The sequence below is a fragment of the Vicugna pacos genome, chromosome 8, assembly GCF_048564905.1.
Source record: "Vicugna pacos chromosome 8, VicPac4, whole genome shotgun sequence".
NCBI lineage: Eukaryota > Metazoa > Chordata > Mammalia > Artiodactyla > Camelidae > Vicugna > Vicugna pacos.
This window is the reverse complement of record NC_132994.1, coordinates 46242883-46260892: the sequence shown is the minus strand read 5'-3', so window position 1 is coordinate 46260892 and position 18010 is coordinate 46242883. Positions and strand designations below refer to the sequence as shown.

Below are 18010 nucleotides of genomic sequence, written 5' to 3'. Positions count from 1 at the left end.
AATTTTTGCATCTATATTTATGAATGAAATACTGGTCTATAGTTTTCTTTTCATGTGATATCTTTGTCTGGTTTTGGTATCAGGTTAACATTGGTTTCATAGAATAATTTCAGAAGTGTTCCCTTCTATACATATTTTGGAAGAGTTTGTGAAGGATTCATGTTAATTCTCTTCTTTAAACCTTCAGTAGAATTCACCTGTGGAGTCACTTGGTTCTGAGCTTTTCCTTGTGGGAACTTTTTTGATTATTCATTCAATTTGTTGATTTGTTTTTTCTGTTCAGAGTTTCTATTTCTTCTTGACTCAGTTTAGTTAGACTGTGTCTTTTTAGGAGTTTGTCCATTTCATCTAGGTTATTAATTTGTCTGTATGTAATTTCTCATAGTATTTCCTTATAATCCTTTTTATTTCTGTAAGACTAATAATAATATTACCTCTTTCGTTCCTAATTCAGTGATTTGAGTCTTTTCTTTTTTTTCCCCTTGGTCACCTTACCTAAAGACTTGTCAATTTTATTGATCTTTTTCCAAGAACCATCTTTTGGCTCTGTTGATTTTCTCTATTTTTAAATTTTCTATTTTATTCACTTCCAATCAAATATTTATTATTTCTTTTATTTTTCTTACTCTGGGTTTAATTTACTCTTTCTTTTCTAGTTTTTTAAGGTGAAAATGTAGGTTACTGATTTGACATTTTTCTTCTTTTTTAATGTAAGCATTTACAGTTATAAATTTTATTCTGAGCACTGCTTTCATTGCATCCCATTTTGTGTGTTGTGTTTCTTTGTGTGTGTGTTTCATCTCAAAATATTCTCTAATTTCCTTTGTGGTTTCTTCTTTGACTCACTGGTTATTTGGGGTGTGACAAAAGGAAATTGACTTCTAATTTATTTCCATTGTGGCCATACATAATGGAATACATATTTTGTGTTGATTCAATCATTTTACATTTATTAAAACTTGTTTTATGGCCTAATACATGGTCTATCCTGGGGAATGTTCCTTTTGCATTTGAGAGGAATGGACATTCTGCTATTGTTGGATGAAGTGTTCTATAGATATGTTGGGTCGAGTTGGTCTACGGTGTTGTTCAAGCCTTCTGTTTCCTTGCTAATCTTCTTTTTAACTGTTCTATCCATTTTTGAAATGGAAGAGGACAGCAACTAAGTGACTTTTCTTGCTTCTGTTAGTTTTGATTGTTTATAGAGTTAACAGGAACAATGTGAAGACTTATGCTAAAATGAACACCTGACTCTTCACCACCTAGACTGAGAAATAAAAATAATGTCAGTACCTTAAAAGCCTTTGTGATTCTCTTCCAAATTATATCTTTTCCCTGCCTCCCAGAGTTAGCCATCATTCTACCTTGTTTTGGTCATTATCTTTTGCTTTGTTATAGATTTACTAGTAATATATGTATAACTACACAATATATTGCTTTGTTTTGGAAAACTTTGTAGCAAGCACAAAGCCAGCTGTGTAGGGAAAGCATAAAACTGCCACTGTGAAAGGCTTCTGGGAGAAGAAGAGTGAACAGAACTATATGGTCACAGTCTGGCTTCAGTTTTTCTGAATGTTTACATGACCCCTTACCTGGAGAAGTCTTTGGCTAAGATCTTGAGTGAATCTTGGGAAACATTGGGCTGGCATATTGGAGTTGGGCCAGTAAGCAGGATTGTGTTGGGGTCTAGGTTCTAGAAGTCTAGCAGGAAAATAGTAGGGAAATGAGTTGTTCTTTATTTTTTGCTTCTCAGCTAACCACTGCTCTAAGCTTCTAAGCTTACTTCCAGCTCTCAGGAGCATCCAAGCAGAACACTTACGCAGAGTGAACGGAATATCTTCAGCTCATCCAGGCTGCAGGGCATGGAGTGGAGAGCAGTAACCTACTCAGCATGTAGTCAGGAGAAGCCAAGTATAGATAAAAGTTTGGTGTGGCTCACCCAGGCACACTCAACTCACGATGAAAGGAGGTGTGATTGCCAAGTCCTCAACATGGGTCTGTATCTTGAGTCACATTGTTCCAATCTTAACTAATTGCTCTCTCCTTCCAGTATAGCTGTCATCCTGGGATCTCCCTTCACTAACCTTCTTGAGATTCCTTCAATTTTAATCCCGTTCCCTGCATCCTGTGTTTTATGAGATTTGAGCTTAACTCTACTATTGTTACATTCTTTTATAATCATTTAGGTTAACCAACATGCCATTTTTTGATGCTCTTTATTCTTTCTTATATCTTAATTTTTCCATCTGGGACCATTTTCCTCTTGCCTGAAGAACACCCTTCAGAATTCCTTTGATGCATGTCTGCTAGTAGCTCTTTTGGGGTTTTCCTTCCTGTTTAAAAAATGTCTTTATTTTATCTTTATTCTGCATTGAGAATCAGTAGTATTTTTTTAAAAATTTCATGTGGACATTTATTGACCTTCACCTGACTTTCGTTTTTTCAATGTCATTTGTTTGGACCTATTTGGTCCCACATGACTGGCTCTTTTGTGTCACATTCAGCCATCTGGCTCCACTGAAATGGGAATTTCAGCATCTTTTCATCATTCCCACTCTCATTCTCTCTTCTTCACTAGCGTGCCCTGTTCCATGTGGAGGGTCTACCTCCTGATCTTCTAGATTTTCTTGTCCTTCTCTTCCTTATGCCTTTTGACCTCACTTCTCATTCTCCTTTCTGGTGATCTTATTCTGCTCCTTCAGACTAGGCTTGACACAGTTTCTTGGCTAAGGCTCCTGACTCCTTCTTTGACTGTTAGCCAAATTCTCTTCCAGCTCTGCTGCATCTAGCCACTGTGGATAAATCTCTTTCCAAGTCAGGCTTGGATCCTGGAAGCTGTGACTTCAGTGCAGTTTCTATGGGTATAACTTTGGGTTGGTTAAAAAATTCAGATTCCAGATGATGACACATTTAATTTAAAAAGGGACAGAAAGGATCTTGGGGTGAATGGGAGAAGCTCCCTCACAATTTATCAAGGTATAAATTTAAACATTACTTAGAACAAATCAAATGAAACTCCCAACATATGCATACAAAACCTTGTTTATATAAGTATAAATTTTATCTGAAATATTTAAGCTATTTTCCTGTATTAGAGGTTGAGGGCAATGTTTTATGATTTTTAAGTCTCACTATATAGAAGTAAAAGTTTTTCTTAGAATAAATTAGACATGAGTATGCCTTTTGAATTTATTGAATCATTGGAACTGGAAGGTGAGTTGGTAAGGGGAAAGATGTATCATCAAATAATTTCAAATTATTACAAATGAAGTAAAATTTGGTCTAGAACATGTGTCGTTCAGAGTACTGTTACAATGATCTATCTTATAGTAGATTTATTTGATTGATAAATTTTTAAAATAAAAGTCAATTTCTTTTTGAGAAAAGCATGCTACCAAGAAAGTGACCTTTACAACAGGTATGAAAAAAGAAAGTTGTTAACTCAATTTGTGGCTCTGATTTTCTGTGTGTTTGAAGGAATTACTTTCTTGGCTTGGATCTCACTTTTCTCAGCCACCATGTGTGGAGACTAATTGTTGCAAAGTTTTGTAAGAACATTAAAGGGAAGATAACTATCAAAGTGCAAAGAATAGCCAGACATTTTGCTACATTTGTGTTCATCTAATTTTGAAATTTGTGCTCTTTTTCCAGTCTCTTAGAGGAAACACCATCTGCATATTTCATCCTGTTGTGATGAATTATAAAAAGGGATAATGGAAGTCAGCTCTGAATTTCCTTTTCTTTTGGTGTGTGAAAACCAGTCTTTAGCGTTATTGCCCTGTTGTTTTGTGATTTCCTTTCCTCTACGTCAACTGCATTTGTGTGAAGGGCTTTCTCTGAGATTACACATTTTCCTCATTGGCAGCATTTCTGAATTTTCATCTGCCAGACTCTTTGCATTCAGACTACATGAAGCCACATTTTTTCCCAACTGAAACCCTGGCACCTACCTCATCACTGTCAGGACCTTGACAGAGAAATCAGGCAGCTGTTGTAATGCAGTATTGAAAATGAAGATGAAATTGGGATGTGGGGAGGGAGATAGAAGATACTGAAGGAAAGTTCTTTCTATTAATATTAAGGTGAAATCCTTTCTATCCAATAGTCTGTACCAAAAAATGGTGTCAATGATAAGACAGAGATGCAAAATTTAGGCAAGCTGAGAATAGTGGGTGTGTCTGAGGTGTTTCTCTTGTTAAGAAAGCCACTGCACTTTTGGGAACTGGAGATGGTCTCTGAATTTGCGAGGCTGGTGCTGCAGCTGGGAGGCTGAATCTGTGGGTTCAGAGGTATGTGCAGAATGTGTTTGATCAGTTTCCCCACTAGGGGTTGAAGAAGGGGGAATAAAAAGAATATGATCGAAGTAGGCTGAAAGTACAAGTTGAGTTCCGGGGATTAAATCTTAGCTTGAATTTAGAGTCCCTGTTGAAATCTTTCACTGCAGAAAATGTTTGACTTTTTGAAGTTTTCAAGAAATGAAAAGCGCATAGCATATTTTAGTACCTCCATAAACATTTGCAAGTCCCCTATTATTCCCCTCCGCACAACATCTCCAGGAATCTGACACCAGCTCTGCCATTTGGAGAATATAACATGGAAACAAGCATGATAACAGTCGTTATGACCTAATTGGATCCTTGACAACCAAGAGATGTTAGTCAAAAATGGTTTTGAGAAAGCAAGGATTGGAAACTTCACTTTTTTCTTTTGGAAAAAACTTTGGTAGGAACTATTTATAAAGTTTATTGCTCTTATCTCCCCTTCCCTACTGAGTTCAAGGACTCAACAGATATTTTCTCTCACACTGTACCCAGGCAGTAACATAGCCTAGTGCCAAGAGTATCCCCAGGGGGGTAGATCTTTATTCTGTGGGTGGATCACTAGCCCAAGATCACCTAGGATGTTGGAGGAGAGGTTGGAACCAGGCCACAGCCCCAATCTCAAATTCTGTATGAATAACTGTAAAACACATGGACAGCTAATGCAAGATATTCTTGTGGGAAATAAATAAGAAGGCGGTAATACAGCCAGGTATTTTCGTTTGTGCAAAAAGTGCTCAATTGGAGAGGTTATTCTGTTGGACTCTGGAGACCTGAATTCTTGAACTAATTCTGTTACTAGCTGTGCTGGTGCTAGACGAGTCACTTAGTTGTTCCATGGCTCAGTTTACTCGTTCAAAAATGAGCTTGGTGATGCTTGATCTATCTATCTGAATAGGGTTATTTTGAGGATTAAAGGAGATGATGTGAAGAGTGAATGCCATATTTGGCATTGGCATCGTGTTAAATGAGGATGACGTAACAAATTATCTTTTCAAAGCAAATTTGCATTTAATAGGCTCTCGGTAAAGTTTGTCAGGTGAATAAGGAATTGTAGAATGTTGGAGCAGGAGGAGCCCTTGGTAATGATGGGAAACCAAGGACCAGTGGACTTAACTGGCTTTCATAACTTGTTCCTGACAGGGTCCCTTGTCATGGCCCCCCGTCCCTAACTCTTGTTCTATTGTGCTTTCTGATATAACACATTGGACTTCTTAGGCACCACCATGGTAGCTTATATCCTAGATGCAGAATTAAACTATACTGAGTTCTAGCTACAGGTAACATTTTTAAAGAAGGTTTCTAAATTACCTCCATAGCTATTTTAAACTTTCTTAACCTGTTTTTTTTTTTTTTCCCTAAAGCTCTACCCTCAGAGAAATACTTCAAACACAGGCATGAAGAAACAAACATTTACTGTAAATTAATTATTGTTTCCATTTCAAAAAGTTGTGAAAGGTTTATAGAACTCCCCAAGATTACTCAAGTTGGTTTCTAAAAATATTTTCCTATAATTATAAACATGCAATTATAGGAGTGGTTGGGAGGATAAAGATTATTTCAAACTTCTTCCCTCTCATTTCTTCCTAAGGGGACAAAATCCCATTCAACAATACAATGTTTATTATTTCAAAATATAGATGTAACATTAAAAAATATTAGCAGGAATAGGAAATGTAAATCTTATAAGTGTAATCAACTCACATTTATCAGAGTCAGGAGTGTATAACATTTGTTTAATTTTTAATACTTTATGAATTACATACAAAGGATTTTCAAGGAAGTTTTATACTCATTTCTGGCCAAACTAGAAGCAAAATCTATTTGAAGCCTCCAGGAATGTTCATTTTCAGTTAGGTTCCATCTAAATTTAGGAGAGCCAGATACAGTTTGCACCCATCAGTGATAAAAATTCATCTTGTTAAACCTTTTTAGTGCAATGAATCATATGTCAGTTTTGATTCTTGATCATGAGGTGATTTTAAACAGTAATAACGGCTCCTTAGTCGTATTCAAACTACACTCAAGTAATTTTTTTGCTTGATGACTTAGTATCATGTAGCATTGGAAAATTAAGAAAATAGCCACTTAAAGAGACAGAAAGTATTTAATTGAAGAGGTACCATGACCTGTGCACAACATAAAAATGCGTGTCTTACTCCTTTCAATACAGTTTTTGTTGTTACTAACTAGAAATCATAAAAAGAAAAGTTGGTCTCCTAAAAATTTTGTTGAGAAAGAGACACTAATCCAAGTTCTAAAAAAGGAAGAAAACCATGCTGGAAACACTGGAATTTCTTTGTTTAAAGTTGTGAAGGAAAACACACAATAATGCATTTATAACTACCACTACGTTGTTCAAAACATTGCTTCTTGGATGGATCTGACTCACTCATGAAGTGAGTTCAACACGACAACTCCCTTTTGGTGTGGCAACAGCAGAAGGGGAAACAAGCCAGCATTCGCAGAGGCACTTCAAAAGTGAAGCTCATATCATAGAGACATTTGAAAAGTTTATATATTCTAAGCGCTTTTAGGAGCGAGTTGACTCTACTGGTGTTTTGTCTGTGCTGTTATGGAACCTCACAATCCGAGAGTTTAGTTGGCTACGCTGGGGCTTCTGAGGCTCTATTCTGCCAAGGTGGGCACTGACAAGGGGGTGTCTTTAGCTTGAGCCTTGATTTTCACTTTCATATGGAAAACCATGGCTAGGCCACCCCCAGTCAGTAGCTGGGGCTGAAGGTAGAGGATCACCATCTGCTGTCACCGAATTGACTGAAGCACTTGGAATCTTCAGGAATATAGAAGCAACGGTGAAGGTGGATATTAGCAATACCTCTGAGATGTTTCCATAATTTTCTTGGATAGCTCATAGAACCAGATTCCAGAGAGAATAGACATAAACTAGCAGTAAAATGGGAAGAGATAATGTCCTGAGCTAAATATAGTCCTAATGGCTTCATTTCTAGATAGAGGGTTTTATATGCCACTTGGGAGTTCTTTGGCATTCTCTTGAAGAAGGAACTCATTCTCAGTGTTTTGAGGCATTTGCCTCTTGAGCCAATTGATATCAGCCTTGAAGTCTTCCCATTCTCTGTGTTTGATAGTTCTCTGATATTTAGTTGAGGATAGTGGCAGAGATGAAATTGGAATGATTATGGCATACAGAGCTTTGAGTGAGAAATAAAATCAGAACAAGTGTGGCCAGAGCCAGGTGTGTAATTGCAGATCAAAATTGAGTCAATTTTGAGGCTATACCAAGATCCCATCAGATGCATGGTTTGCATATTTGGAAGATAAAGCAAGAATAAATGCTGAGGGAATGGGAGGTGAATCTAGAGAAACAAGTAAACACTGGAATTGCTTCTGGGAGTGAGGACCACCAATTGATAATAGACGCTGTCGTTGCTCCTTATGTTGTTTCTAATTAAGATTCCATAGCAGACAGGGCTGAAGGAGCTAGAAACCAGATCACCAAGGTTTCCTTGTTGTTTATCCTGGTTTTGATGTATTCTGGAAGGTATACTTAGCATCGCAAACCTCTATGACACAGATACTTCCTCCATGTTTACGGAAGAGGTGTGTCATAGTTTGGATTCTCTAAATACAGCCTCTGAGATTTATGTACAGTAAATATGTTGGGAAGTGCTCTTGGCAACAACACCATTGAGGGGCAAGGAAAACAGGATTAGACAGAGAAGAAGCTGAATCATAATGTTTTTGCAATCAAAGCCTTGGCTACTCCTACTGGGAGTTCTGGAGCTGGAGTAGTCTTTCAGAGTTATCCCAGATTGGGGCAAGGATGTCAGTTCTGAATAAAAATCAGTCACAGGATGTACAGAGAAAGGATTTTTATCCCTATTGGGCAGATAAAGAAAAAGACTCAGAGTGGTAAAGTAAGTGCCCAAGTTACATAGCTTCTAAGTGGAATAGCTGAGAGCCGTTCCTGTGGCCACCAGACTCCAGACCTACGGTCACAGCCAGATAATACATCATCCCTGGCAGAGGAGGGCAGAATATGGTCTCCCATTGAACACTGACCTAAGAAGTAAAATAAATGTGCCTCTGAGTTTCTTTAAAGTTATCTGATGTGTATCTTTTGATTTGTATAATAAAGATAAGAACATATACTTGATTAAAAGTTATGTTTATTGATAAAATTTTCAAACAATTTTCTTTGCCACTAAAATTTTCCTTTTTAACTTATGGTTTAATGATAACTTCAAATAAGACTCTTCTTTTAAGGTCTCATGTTAGCTGATATTTTCCTTAAAAATAGACCAGAAAACCATCTCAATATTTGTACCAAGTACTTTCCCTTGAATGAATGTATATCATAATAAATAATAAATATAGTAAATGTGGAACTTTTGCATTTTAGAATTTTCCACCCATTCTATGCAGAAGCTTTGTGGGTTTGAGAAATTGTGGCAGAACATAAATGTGGAATCTCTGGTTCTGGGGGGTTATGAGATTTACCTGAGGCTACACAGTTTGTGCACGTGGTCCAGGCCTTCTGCACACCTTCCTGGGATATGCATATCCTATGTGCTTCTTATATTCTGCCTCACCCTAAGGAACATTCCACCATGGCTACATGGTATCTAGGAAGTAACGTGTTCTACCGTATGAGTCAATGGAAGAACCAGGGCCAATGTGTTTTCAATGCGAGAGGTATAGCCAAAAACCACTGCGAAAATCATTGGAATCCTGATCTCCCATGAGCTACTAAAAAAAATAATTTCCCTGGAAAGGCATTAACAGTTTCAACAGAACTCATTATCTGTTTTCTTTGGATGAACTCTGTTATTAGTCAATGTGATCTGGGCTTGAGTACCACATTAGAACCCATAACAGAAACTGTCGATCCTGCAACTTGTGAGAAGCATGAAGCAGGCGTGGATTTATCTCGATGATTCCATAAGTGGTGACCTTGATTCTAGTTACTTGAAGGTTTCTTGATTATAATTATTTGAAAGGGATCCAGCTAAAATAACGTTTGCTTGGATTCTTGGGTCAACTGTCTCACTTCTAGTGACAGAAAATATGCTATATAAGAGGATTATGTCTTTTTTTTTTCTTTTTTAAACTTTCCTTTCCATTTTGGTCACTTAGTCACTTTCCAGGTCCTGGAAAATATTCCGCACATGCTCAAGTGTGGGGAAAATGTGTGTGTGTGTGTGTGTGTGTGTGTGTGTGCGTTTAAGAGGAAAAGAGAGAGAGAGAGAACACAAGTGAATTAGCAGCACCTGACTGTGTTATAACAGTAAGCATGGCTTGTTCAATAGACCAGACTTGTGAAGAACTGCTCTGAAACTGGCTAAGGTTTGGTTTGGGCTGCCTGATAAGTGTCCATTTTAATGATGTGTGTATCACACAGTGAATGTTGGGTGATGAATCCTTGGAAGCAGTGGTCCAGGCTGTGATACCCTATAGCAGGATTCAGACTGTCTTCATCAGAAAGGTTGTCTCACACAGTGTTGCTGGCTGTGGCACACAGCTCGGTTTAACCTCTGGTAGGGCCAGGGTAGTGCCACATATATTGAGGACGATGACCAAAGATACTTTGCTGCCAGTAGTTAAGACAGATATTTTTAGAGCAGATGGACAGGACAGGAAAGGCAACTGAAAATTCCTAAGTTCCACAAAGGGACTTCAGTTTACAGTGAAAGCAGTTTTTGGTAGAGATGGACATGTCCATGGTTATGCACATAAAGTTATGAGGTGTTGTCAAGAACTAAGAGCATGATTTTAATAAATAGCCCAGGAAATAGAATATTGGCACTAGAAGCTTTGACAAATCTAATCATTTTAAAGAGAATTATTAGGTCCTGGGGATTGAGGGCCACAGAAAATTTTCAGGGCTGAATCGAATAGTTGTGTTACAGGTTGTAGTACCAAAAACTTAAAAAATGTCCATGAACTTGATTGAGCAACTGTTTCTAGGAGTTTTCCCAAAATAAATTGCTAAAAATTTGTGCAAACAATTAAGAATTCCCCTTGAAACTTCTTATTAATTAAAAATGGGAATAAATGAATTATTGAAACTAGGAAATTGTTAAGTAGATTATTGTAAATCCATATAATAGAATCATATTTAGTCATTAAATGTGATGGGTTAGAAATATGTGTATTATATATTTTACATGTAAATATATCTTATATTTATATGTAAGTATAAATATATATTACTTTGAAACATTTCGAACACACAAAGTTGAAAGAATGGTGCACTGAGTATCTGTTAACAACTTGCCGTACCTTCTCTTTCTCTCTCCCTCTCTCTCTCTCTCTATATATATATCTTTATGCACATTCTTCCCTTTGGCTAACCCTACTGAAAGCAGGCTATCAGTATCATGACAATGAGCCTCTTAGTACTTCATTCATTAGGCCTCTCCCAAGAGTAAAAGTACCCTCTCTCACCACATCATTACCACACCTGAGAAGATCATCATTAATTCAATAATATCATTCACAAACATATTTAAATTGACCCAAAAATTCTTTATTATTATTGTTTTTTGATGTGGTTTATGGATCAAAGTCCATTTTTTTTTGTTTTTTTTGGGGGGGGGGTGGTGTTACTTAGATTTATTTATTTATTAATGGAGGTACTAGGGATTGAACACAGGACCTTGTGCATGCTAAGCACACACTCTTCCACTGAGCCATACCCTCCCCTACATTCTTTTCTTCTGATCCAAATTCCAATGAAGTTTCATTGATGGCATTGGCAACGGTGTATCTTCAGTGCCCCTCTGTCTAGAACGCTGTTCCCCTGTCTTTCCATGACATCAAATCCTTTGAAAAGTCCAGACCAGCTTTCTGACAGAATGCCCATGTTCAGGATTAATCTGTTTCTTCTTGATTAAATTCAGCTTAAACACACCAGGCAAGAACACTGTATAGGTGATGTGTGCACCTCCTACTGCATTGCTTCAGGAGGCACATGGTATGAGGCAATCGCATTATTGGTAAAGCCAGGCTTAACTGGTAAGTGCCTTTATTAAAGGGCACATTTTCAATAAAATGTAGGCTGAAATTTTGAAGTGCAGGTGTATGTTTACTGATATGGAATAAGCTTTGTGCTCTATTAATTATAGTTAGAAAATTACAAACTGCAAGGATCACACACACAGGAAAGGTCTAGAGGGATACAAATCCCAAGGCATTTAGAGTAGTTATGTCAAGGATGTATGACTATAGTTGATTTTTATTTTTCTCTTTTTTTGATTATTTTCCTTAATGTTTATAATGACTACATTTAGCTTGTATATTTTTCAAAGTTAATAAAATGGATTGGATGCAACTGATGTTTTAAAACTCTTATTATTTTAAACAAGTGAGCATTGCGTGTGTGTGTTCTCCTTTCGCCTCTCCCTGCTTTGGTGACAGTAATGTGAAATACTTTGCAGAGTTGGAGCTACTTTTATTATTATACCAGATCCTACTAGGCATATTTCCCTAGGAAGGAACAGTTAAATTAATTCAAGGACAAAATTCTCATACTTCTCTCCAGAATTTCAGCATATATATTTTAATAAATGCAGTGTACTTTAATGAACACACCATATTTTACTTTATAATTTAAAATAAAGTCATCACAGAATTTAAAGCACTTGTTTATTTCTTGCTTCAGGATAGCATTACAATGTGGTAATTCTGGCCAGTATTTATGCATTTTGCCTTTCCAAGTGATATATATGGTTATGGCATCAGGTCACTTGCCTTCTTGGCAGATGTTCTCTGGCTATTTGAGCAAAGGAAGTCAACGTTTATTCAGCATAGTCACAGGGCTCTGGTGAGTCAAGGAGGGGTGGACCTAGACTCATCTTATCTGCTGACCCATTAGTGTAGGCCAGGTGGTAGGGCCACCAAAGACCAGAAGCTTAGGGCTCTGGGGCAAGGCTTAGGAAACCATCTTGGCTAAATGACAGAGTTGAAGACGGCCAGGTCACAGCCCCCTGCTGCCTTTGTTATGGATACACAGCCTGCTGTTGTTGGAAGCGAAGTCCGCCACTGGCGGTCCAGGGAAGCTGACCAGGCAAGAGGCAACGATGTTGGGTTCTCTCCGTGGGGAAATCTTCATTTCATCCCTGGGAAGGCAGACAAGCTGGTGCAGAAGGAAACCCACACCTAGTAACTGATACACAGCAATGACGTCCTGCTGGGAGATCTGCAGAACAGAGCTAGATAGAATTCTGCATTCCATTAACTGCAAGCAGGATGTGAGGGATTAAAAGGGGGTTGAAGTGGGCAGCACAAGGCTAGAAATTATCTGCTAGAATCACTGATATTTTCCCCTGGAAACAAGAAAAGTACCCTTTGTATATATTTGCAGGGATAAAGCCTCTGAATTACTATTTCTGGGAAATATAATAAGGTTGTTGGCTGCAGGTAAAACTCATGAGTGGGTGGTGTGATTTTTACGTAAACTATTTCTATTTTAATGTCTGTTTCCACTACCCTGGCACCTCATTTTTCTTAATGCTATATTCCTTTCCATTGAAGTATCTGTTCTTTATTTTATACCTTTGAATTCAAGGAGTAAATGCATTCTGATAAACTTTGGTAGAACTGAAAGAACTCGAAGCTTCAGAGGACCTGGGCTCAAGTTTCAACTCCATTGCATACTGGTTATATGAACTTGGGCAGATCTCTTAACTTTTCTGAGCCTCAGGTTTATCATCCGTGAGTGGGAATTCATAATCCAACTTAACATAGGTCTTAGTTTCCTTTTACAATTTTAACCATGAGCTTCTGGTTGTGCGTGAGCTTCCCTAGGAAGAAATTTCAAATTAAGAAATGAGGCAGGTGGTGTCTTGGGACAGTTATATATAAACTTTCATGGATCCCCTTAGTCAATTCAAATCAAGAAAGCTTTGAGAGAACCTAGCTCCTGCATGTCCAGAACTGGCCCTGGCATTCCAGTGGGGTTGTACTGATGTGGGTTGAGTATATGGATCCAAAGGGGCTCTGGGGCAATAGGCAAACTCTTTGTAAGCCTATGACTTACTTTATGTGTTCAGAATAAGAGCTTCTTTATTATAGAGGAGACTCAGCTGAATGGTAGGTCTCCTTACAAGAGAGTTAAAATGAAAGTAAAAACCATGTGGAAAGGGTTGAGTCTAAAGAAAGGCATCAGATCCTTTTGGTCAAGAACTTGGTCCTTGTGTAAAAGACCCAGCACAACCTCAGCCGTGCTGGGTGGCCCGTGTACTAGATAGCGGCCTGCAAGGCCACGGGCCCCCCGCTAGGTGGGTTAGTCTCTTTGACTGACAGCCAGCGGTGCTACATCCTGGGAAGGCTGTGGGCCTGTACTGCAGGAGAGGCACGCTTGGCCAGTGGCACTTCTGTTTGGAGATTGAAGGACTAAGTGATAATTCAGCTGCAATGTTAGAATTCTGAGGGAGTCAATGGGCTGAGTGTCTGCAGATAGAGCGATTCGTTTATTCCAGGCGTTACGGAGAGGTTATCACAGCCCTTCTGTATTACATCAGGGAAACTTTCCCTTGCTAGCTGGTTTTGGTGTGGAGAGACACAAGTCCTGAAGCAGGAGACTTTGGGACAGTAAGTGTATACAAGGAGGTGATTATGCACCGAGGTGCATTTCTTATGCTTGACCATGCTTTACCCTTGGGTGTTGTACGTGTGAAGTCACTCTCTTCTTATTTGCCATGGAAATAACTACTCTTCATTGGAGAGTCATTGTGTTCTATTGCTCTGTTATTTTTAATTTTTTAAAATTGCTCTTCAGTAACTTAAAAGCAGGGTGTTTACAGGCTCCAGGTTGTCTGCCCACTTGTGAGTGGGGTCTTGGGTCAGGTCACTCGGATTCTCACAGGATTCATTTCTCACCTGCATTGTGATCTGCAATGTACACCATACGCCAGTTGGAGGTAACTATAGAGCAGGCTTTTGTCTGCAATGAAGGAGCAGGAAACCAAAGGTAACAGCTACTTCCTGACCAGTTCAGCAGTCTGTGTCATGGAGTAGATGTTCGTTTGATTACTTAAACATCGAGGGGGAAGAACAAGTTCCAACCCCTTCGGGCAAGCATCGGCCAGGACATCATCCGCACCCTTGTGGGGTCACATGCCAGGCCTTGTTTTCACCCAAATCCATTGAAGTGTAAGAGAAACTTTCTACAGGAAATTAGTAATTGAATATGCTCATTGTTAGAACATGCAGGGAATTTTGTTAACAATCACTGCACAAAACAGGGGCAGTCAAAATGGGATTTTTCTCTTTATGCCGAATATCCCTGAGATCAGTACTGGGACCCAAGGCAAATGCTGTCACACCTCCTGCACCATTGCTTGAATTGAAGCTTTTGCCTCTCTGAGGTTTGAATCCCTATGGACAGGAGGCATGGCTGGTCAGGTCTACGCAGCCCAATGTACAATATAAAGGCAGCATGCATTCTGCTCACACACCTTCTAGAGAAGCAGACAAAAAAATCTGCATCAGGACATAGAGAGACCAAGGCTTCATATAATAAGAAGGTGGGCAAATTATGTGGACATGCCAGTGATGTCTGGCTCGGGCAGAAGAGAGATATATGGAAAACTCAACACCCAAATATACAGGCACTTTGCAAAGAAGATCGAAGTGCCGGGTCTCAGATAAATGTTACTGTTTGGTTTACATGCAGATCTTTGCCAGCACTTTGAGGTTACTTCTGCAAAAATTCAAGTAAGGGATTGAGAAACTCAGGAGAGCTGCACGAGAGACAAGAGATCTGAAATGAATTAACTGGCACAGTGTCTGGTGCGTGGAGATCTCAACTCCAAATCCGTATAACTGAGATCTGTCATTCTGGCATGTTCCAAACGAATTTAAGGAAGGACAAAAATTATTCTTTGGGGGGAGAGGTGTGGAAGGAGATGGAAGATGAAGAAGAATGGAAAGGGAGCAGGAAGTGGCATTGAAAGCTCCTGTTGGAGACTGAGAAGCAGAGGAATTAAGTCCCAGTCCATCTGCCCATCCTTCCTTCTTTACATCTGTCCACGTAGGAAGGAGAATAGCAGAGACCAAGGCTTGCTGCCACACACCATCCCTTGAAAGGACAGTGGTTTGCTTATTTTAATGCTTCTTAAATGGAAGCTTTAAAAGATTCTGCGTGGTGCCTTCAAAATGTAGCATTTCAGCTGTTGGAGTGGGATGAGGGGAAGGGAAGATCCAGTGTTAAAGGGCCAGTGTTTCAAACTAACGACGCTTTTGTTGTTGTGAAGTGATGAGGAGAAGCCAGGAGTCAAGGGGAGAAAGGACACAGCTTTCCTTCTCCTTGAATGCTGGGGCTGGGGACTCGTTTGGTAAAGCCCAGGGGGGAAACGGATCTCTGCCAATGTTGTGCGGATGAATAGGGAGCTTTTGTCTCTTAGGATGTCAGTCCAGCACCTTCCATCAGAGTTAAGTTCACTTGAAAATGTAAAGCACCCCACCCCTCCCATCTCTCCTGCATCCCCGAGGGACTGTGTGACTGTAATCAAAGGAACTCCAGGAACGGAAGGCCTCGCGGGTTATCCGCTTCATCCTCTGTTCGTACAGGCTTTCCTCCTTCAGCGCGGCCGTGGCTGTCGTGCCGTCTGGTTTCCAGTGTCCCGCGTGAGGGAGCTCCCCGCCCTTCCCCGGGGAGGTCTTTCTCTAATCCAGCAGTTCTCCCCGCCAGGAAGTCTTCTCTGATACCCATCTCGAGTTTTCCCTTCTTCAGCTGGCTCGCATTACCGCCAGGCGCTGCCTCTGTACCAAGCCTCTCGATCGGTGGCTGCACGCTGCCTGCCACCTTTGCGCCAGCTCCGATTAAAACCCTTTCCTTTCACGTCCTTCACTCCCCTTTACATATGCTGCCCTCAGTCCGGGAAGGCAAGGTCGCTTTTTGGGACTCCTTTCACCGTGTCTTGTTTGTATCTTTCCTCAAAGGTGAGCCGGGAACAGATGTTTAATTTTCATGAAAAAGTAGGGTGTTATTCAAAACTTGTTTTTGTAACTTTAGTAATTCTAATTTATTTTCCCCCTAAAACTAATTATAAATCTCTTGTGTGTTTCCTCAATAGGCTTAATCTTCACAGGTCAGGTTTGTTACATACTGGATGACGACAAATTTGTGTCTGCAGAAACCGGGAGAAGACACACTTAGAAAAGAAAGATGTGTTCTGAAGCAACAAGATGAAAAGTCAGCTTGAGGGGAAGAGCCTGCGGAATCATCTGCAGTGTGGCTTAATTAGGTTGTGTGTTGTCAGAGTCGTTGAAGTAAATGTCCTTTTTGTTGTTAGCAGCATAGTCTCAGGGGCTGTTTGGTGCAAACACCTCACAGACCAGGTGGTTACATGTAAATGACACCTTGATCCCAGAAGCCCCAAGGCAAGTCCAGATTCCTGAGTCTTCCCAGGCCATCTCAGGTGGGCTGTCTAATCGGACAGGTTCCGTACACTCATCTGATGTGGACGGAAAGCCCCTTTCAGGGAGGGAGAATGCTAGAAGACTTTGCAGGTCTGGCACCACTCTTATTTAAAGTCTAGGCTCTGGAGGCAAACTGGATGTATTTGAATCCTGGCTCTGTTACTTCTCTGTGAACTGGGGTGAGATATTTATTCTCTCTTTAAAGTCAGTTTTCTTAGCTGTAAAAGGAACTATTAATTATAGATTATCTCATAAGATTTTGGCAGGGACTGAGGTAATGCTCGCAAACCAAAGCACGGTGTTTGGCACATAGTAAACACTGGTAACATGCTCTATATTTACCTAGAGCAGGTTTCTGAAAGTTGAAAAAGGCTTTGCCAAATTATATGTAAGGATGCGCTTGTAGCATTGTTTATAATGGTTAAAAAAATTGGAAGTAGCCACCATACCCACAATGAAAGATTGAAGTCTGGAAAATTTCATTAACAATTTAGGTTAATCCAGAAGAGCAGAGTACAGAGCTGTACAAACATATGATCTCACCTTTTTTGTATCTATCTATCTACCTATCTAATCTATATACCTATATACTCTATGCAAATACACAATATATATGCATAAAAAAAACTGGACGTAAATGTACCAAAATGTTAACAGTAGCTCTTTAAGGGTGGTATAACTATAGCTGATATTTTTTTCTGTTATTAGTGGGTATTATTTTTATTTTGCTATTTCCAGAGATGGAATGTTTCATTGTCTGGGGAGGTATGGTCTCTGTGAAACCGTATTATATATATATAATTTATGTCTTCAAGATTTATATATTTCAGAGTGAGACATCTCCTTAGCCAAAGCCCTGCTGCTTTATATTCAGCATCTAGATGTACTTTTTTTATAATCAGCAAAAAGGAGAGGTGAAAGATGATGTGCTTTGTCAGTCGTGTCTTGCAGACTGCTACTCCCCGACTCATCAGAGGGGGGCCCTACATGGCCTCGGTCTTGCTGGCTCCCCGGCCTCTGAGCTCTCTCTGCTCTTTCTTGAAACACTCTGAGTCACCTTCTGCTCAGGGCAGACTCTGCCACCCCCTCTGCAGAATAAAGAAATGTTATTTATTGATTTTTAAATTAATAGATCTGAATTTGAATTCTAGCCTTGACACTGGAGAGTCACATTCTTGAGCATGGGGAAAGAAGGATGCAGAGTCTGTATGAATAGGTGTATGCCAGTACGCACCTTAGGTAAAAGTTAAACTAGAGACCAAACAGCTGGGGGATGTGGGACAGTG

At 39.5% G+C, this 18010-nt stretch overlaps 1 long non-coding RNA gene across 2 annotated transcripts in view; it reads left to right on the top strand.

Moving 5' to 3' along the window:
• LOC140697876 (uncharacterized) overlaps positions 1 to 18010 on the top strand; it is a 157715-nt gene that overhangs the window by 40918 nt on the left and 98787 nt on the right. Inside the window, exon 6 of one of the 2 annotated variants that reach the window (XR_012075255.1) lies at positions 16379 to 16669. The exons of the other annotated variant lie outside the window; for it this stretch is intronic. This is a non-coding gene — a long non-coding RNA (uncharacterized lncRNA). Of the gene's footprint in view, positions 1 to 16378; positions 16670 to 18010 lie in introns of those variants that run through there. 2 annotated transcript variants of the gene reach the window in all.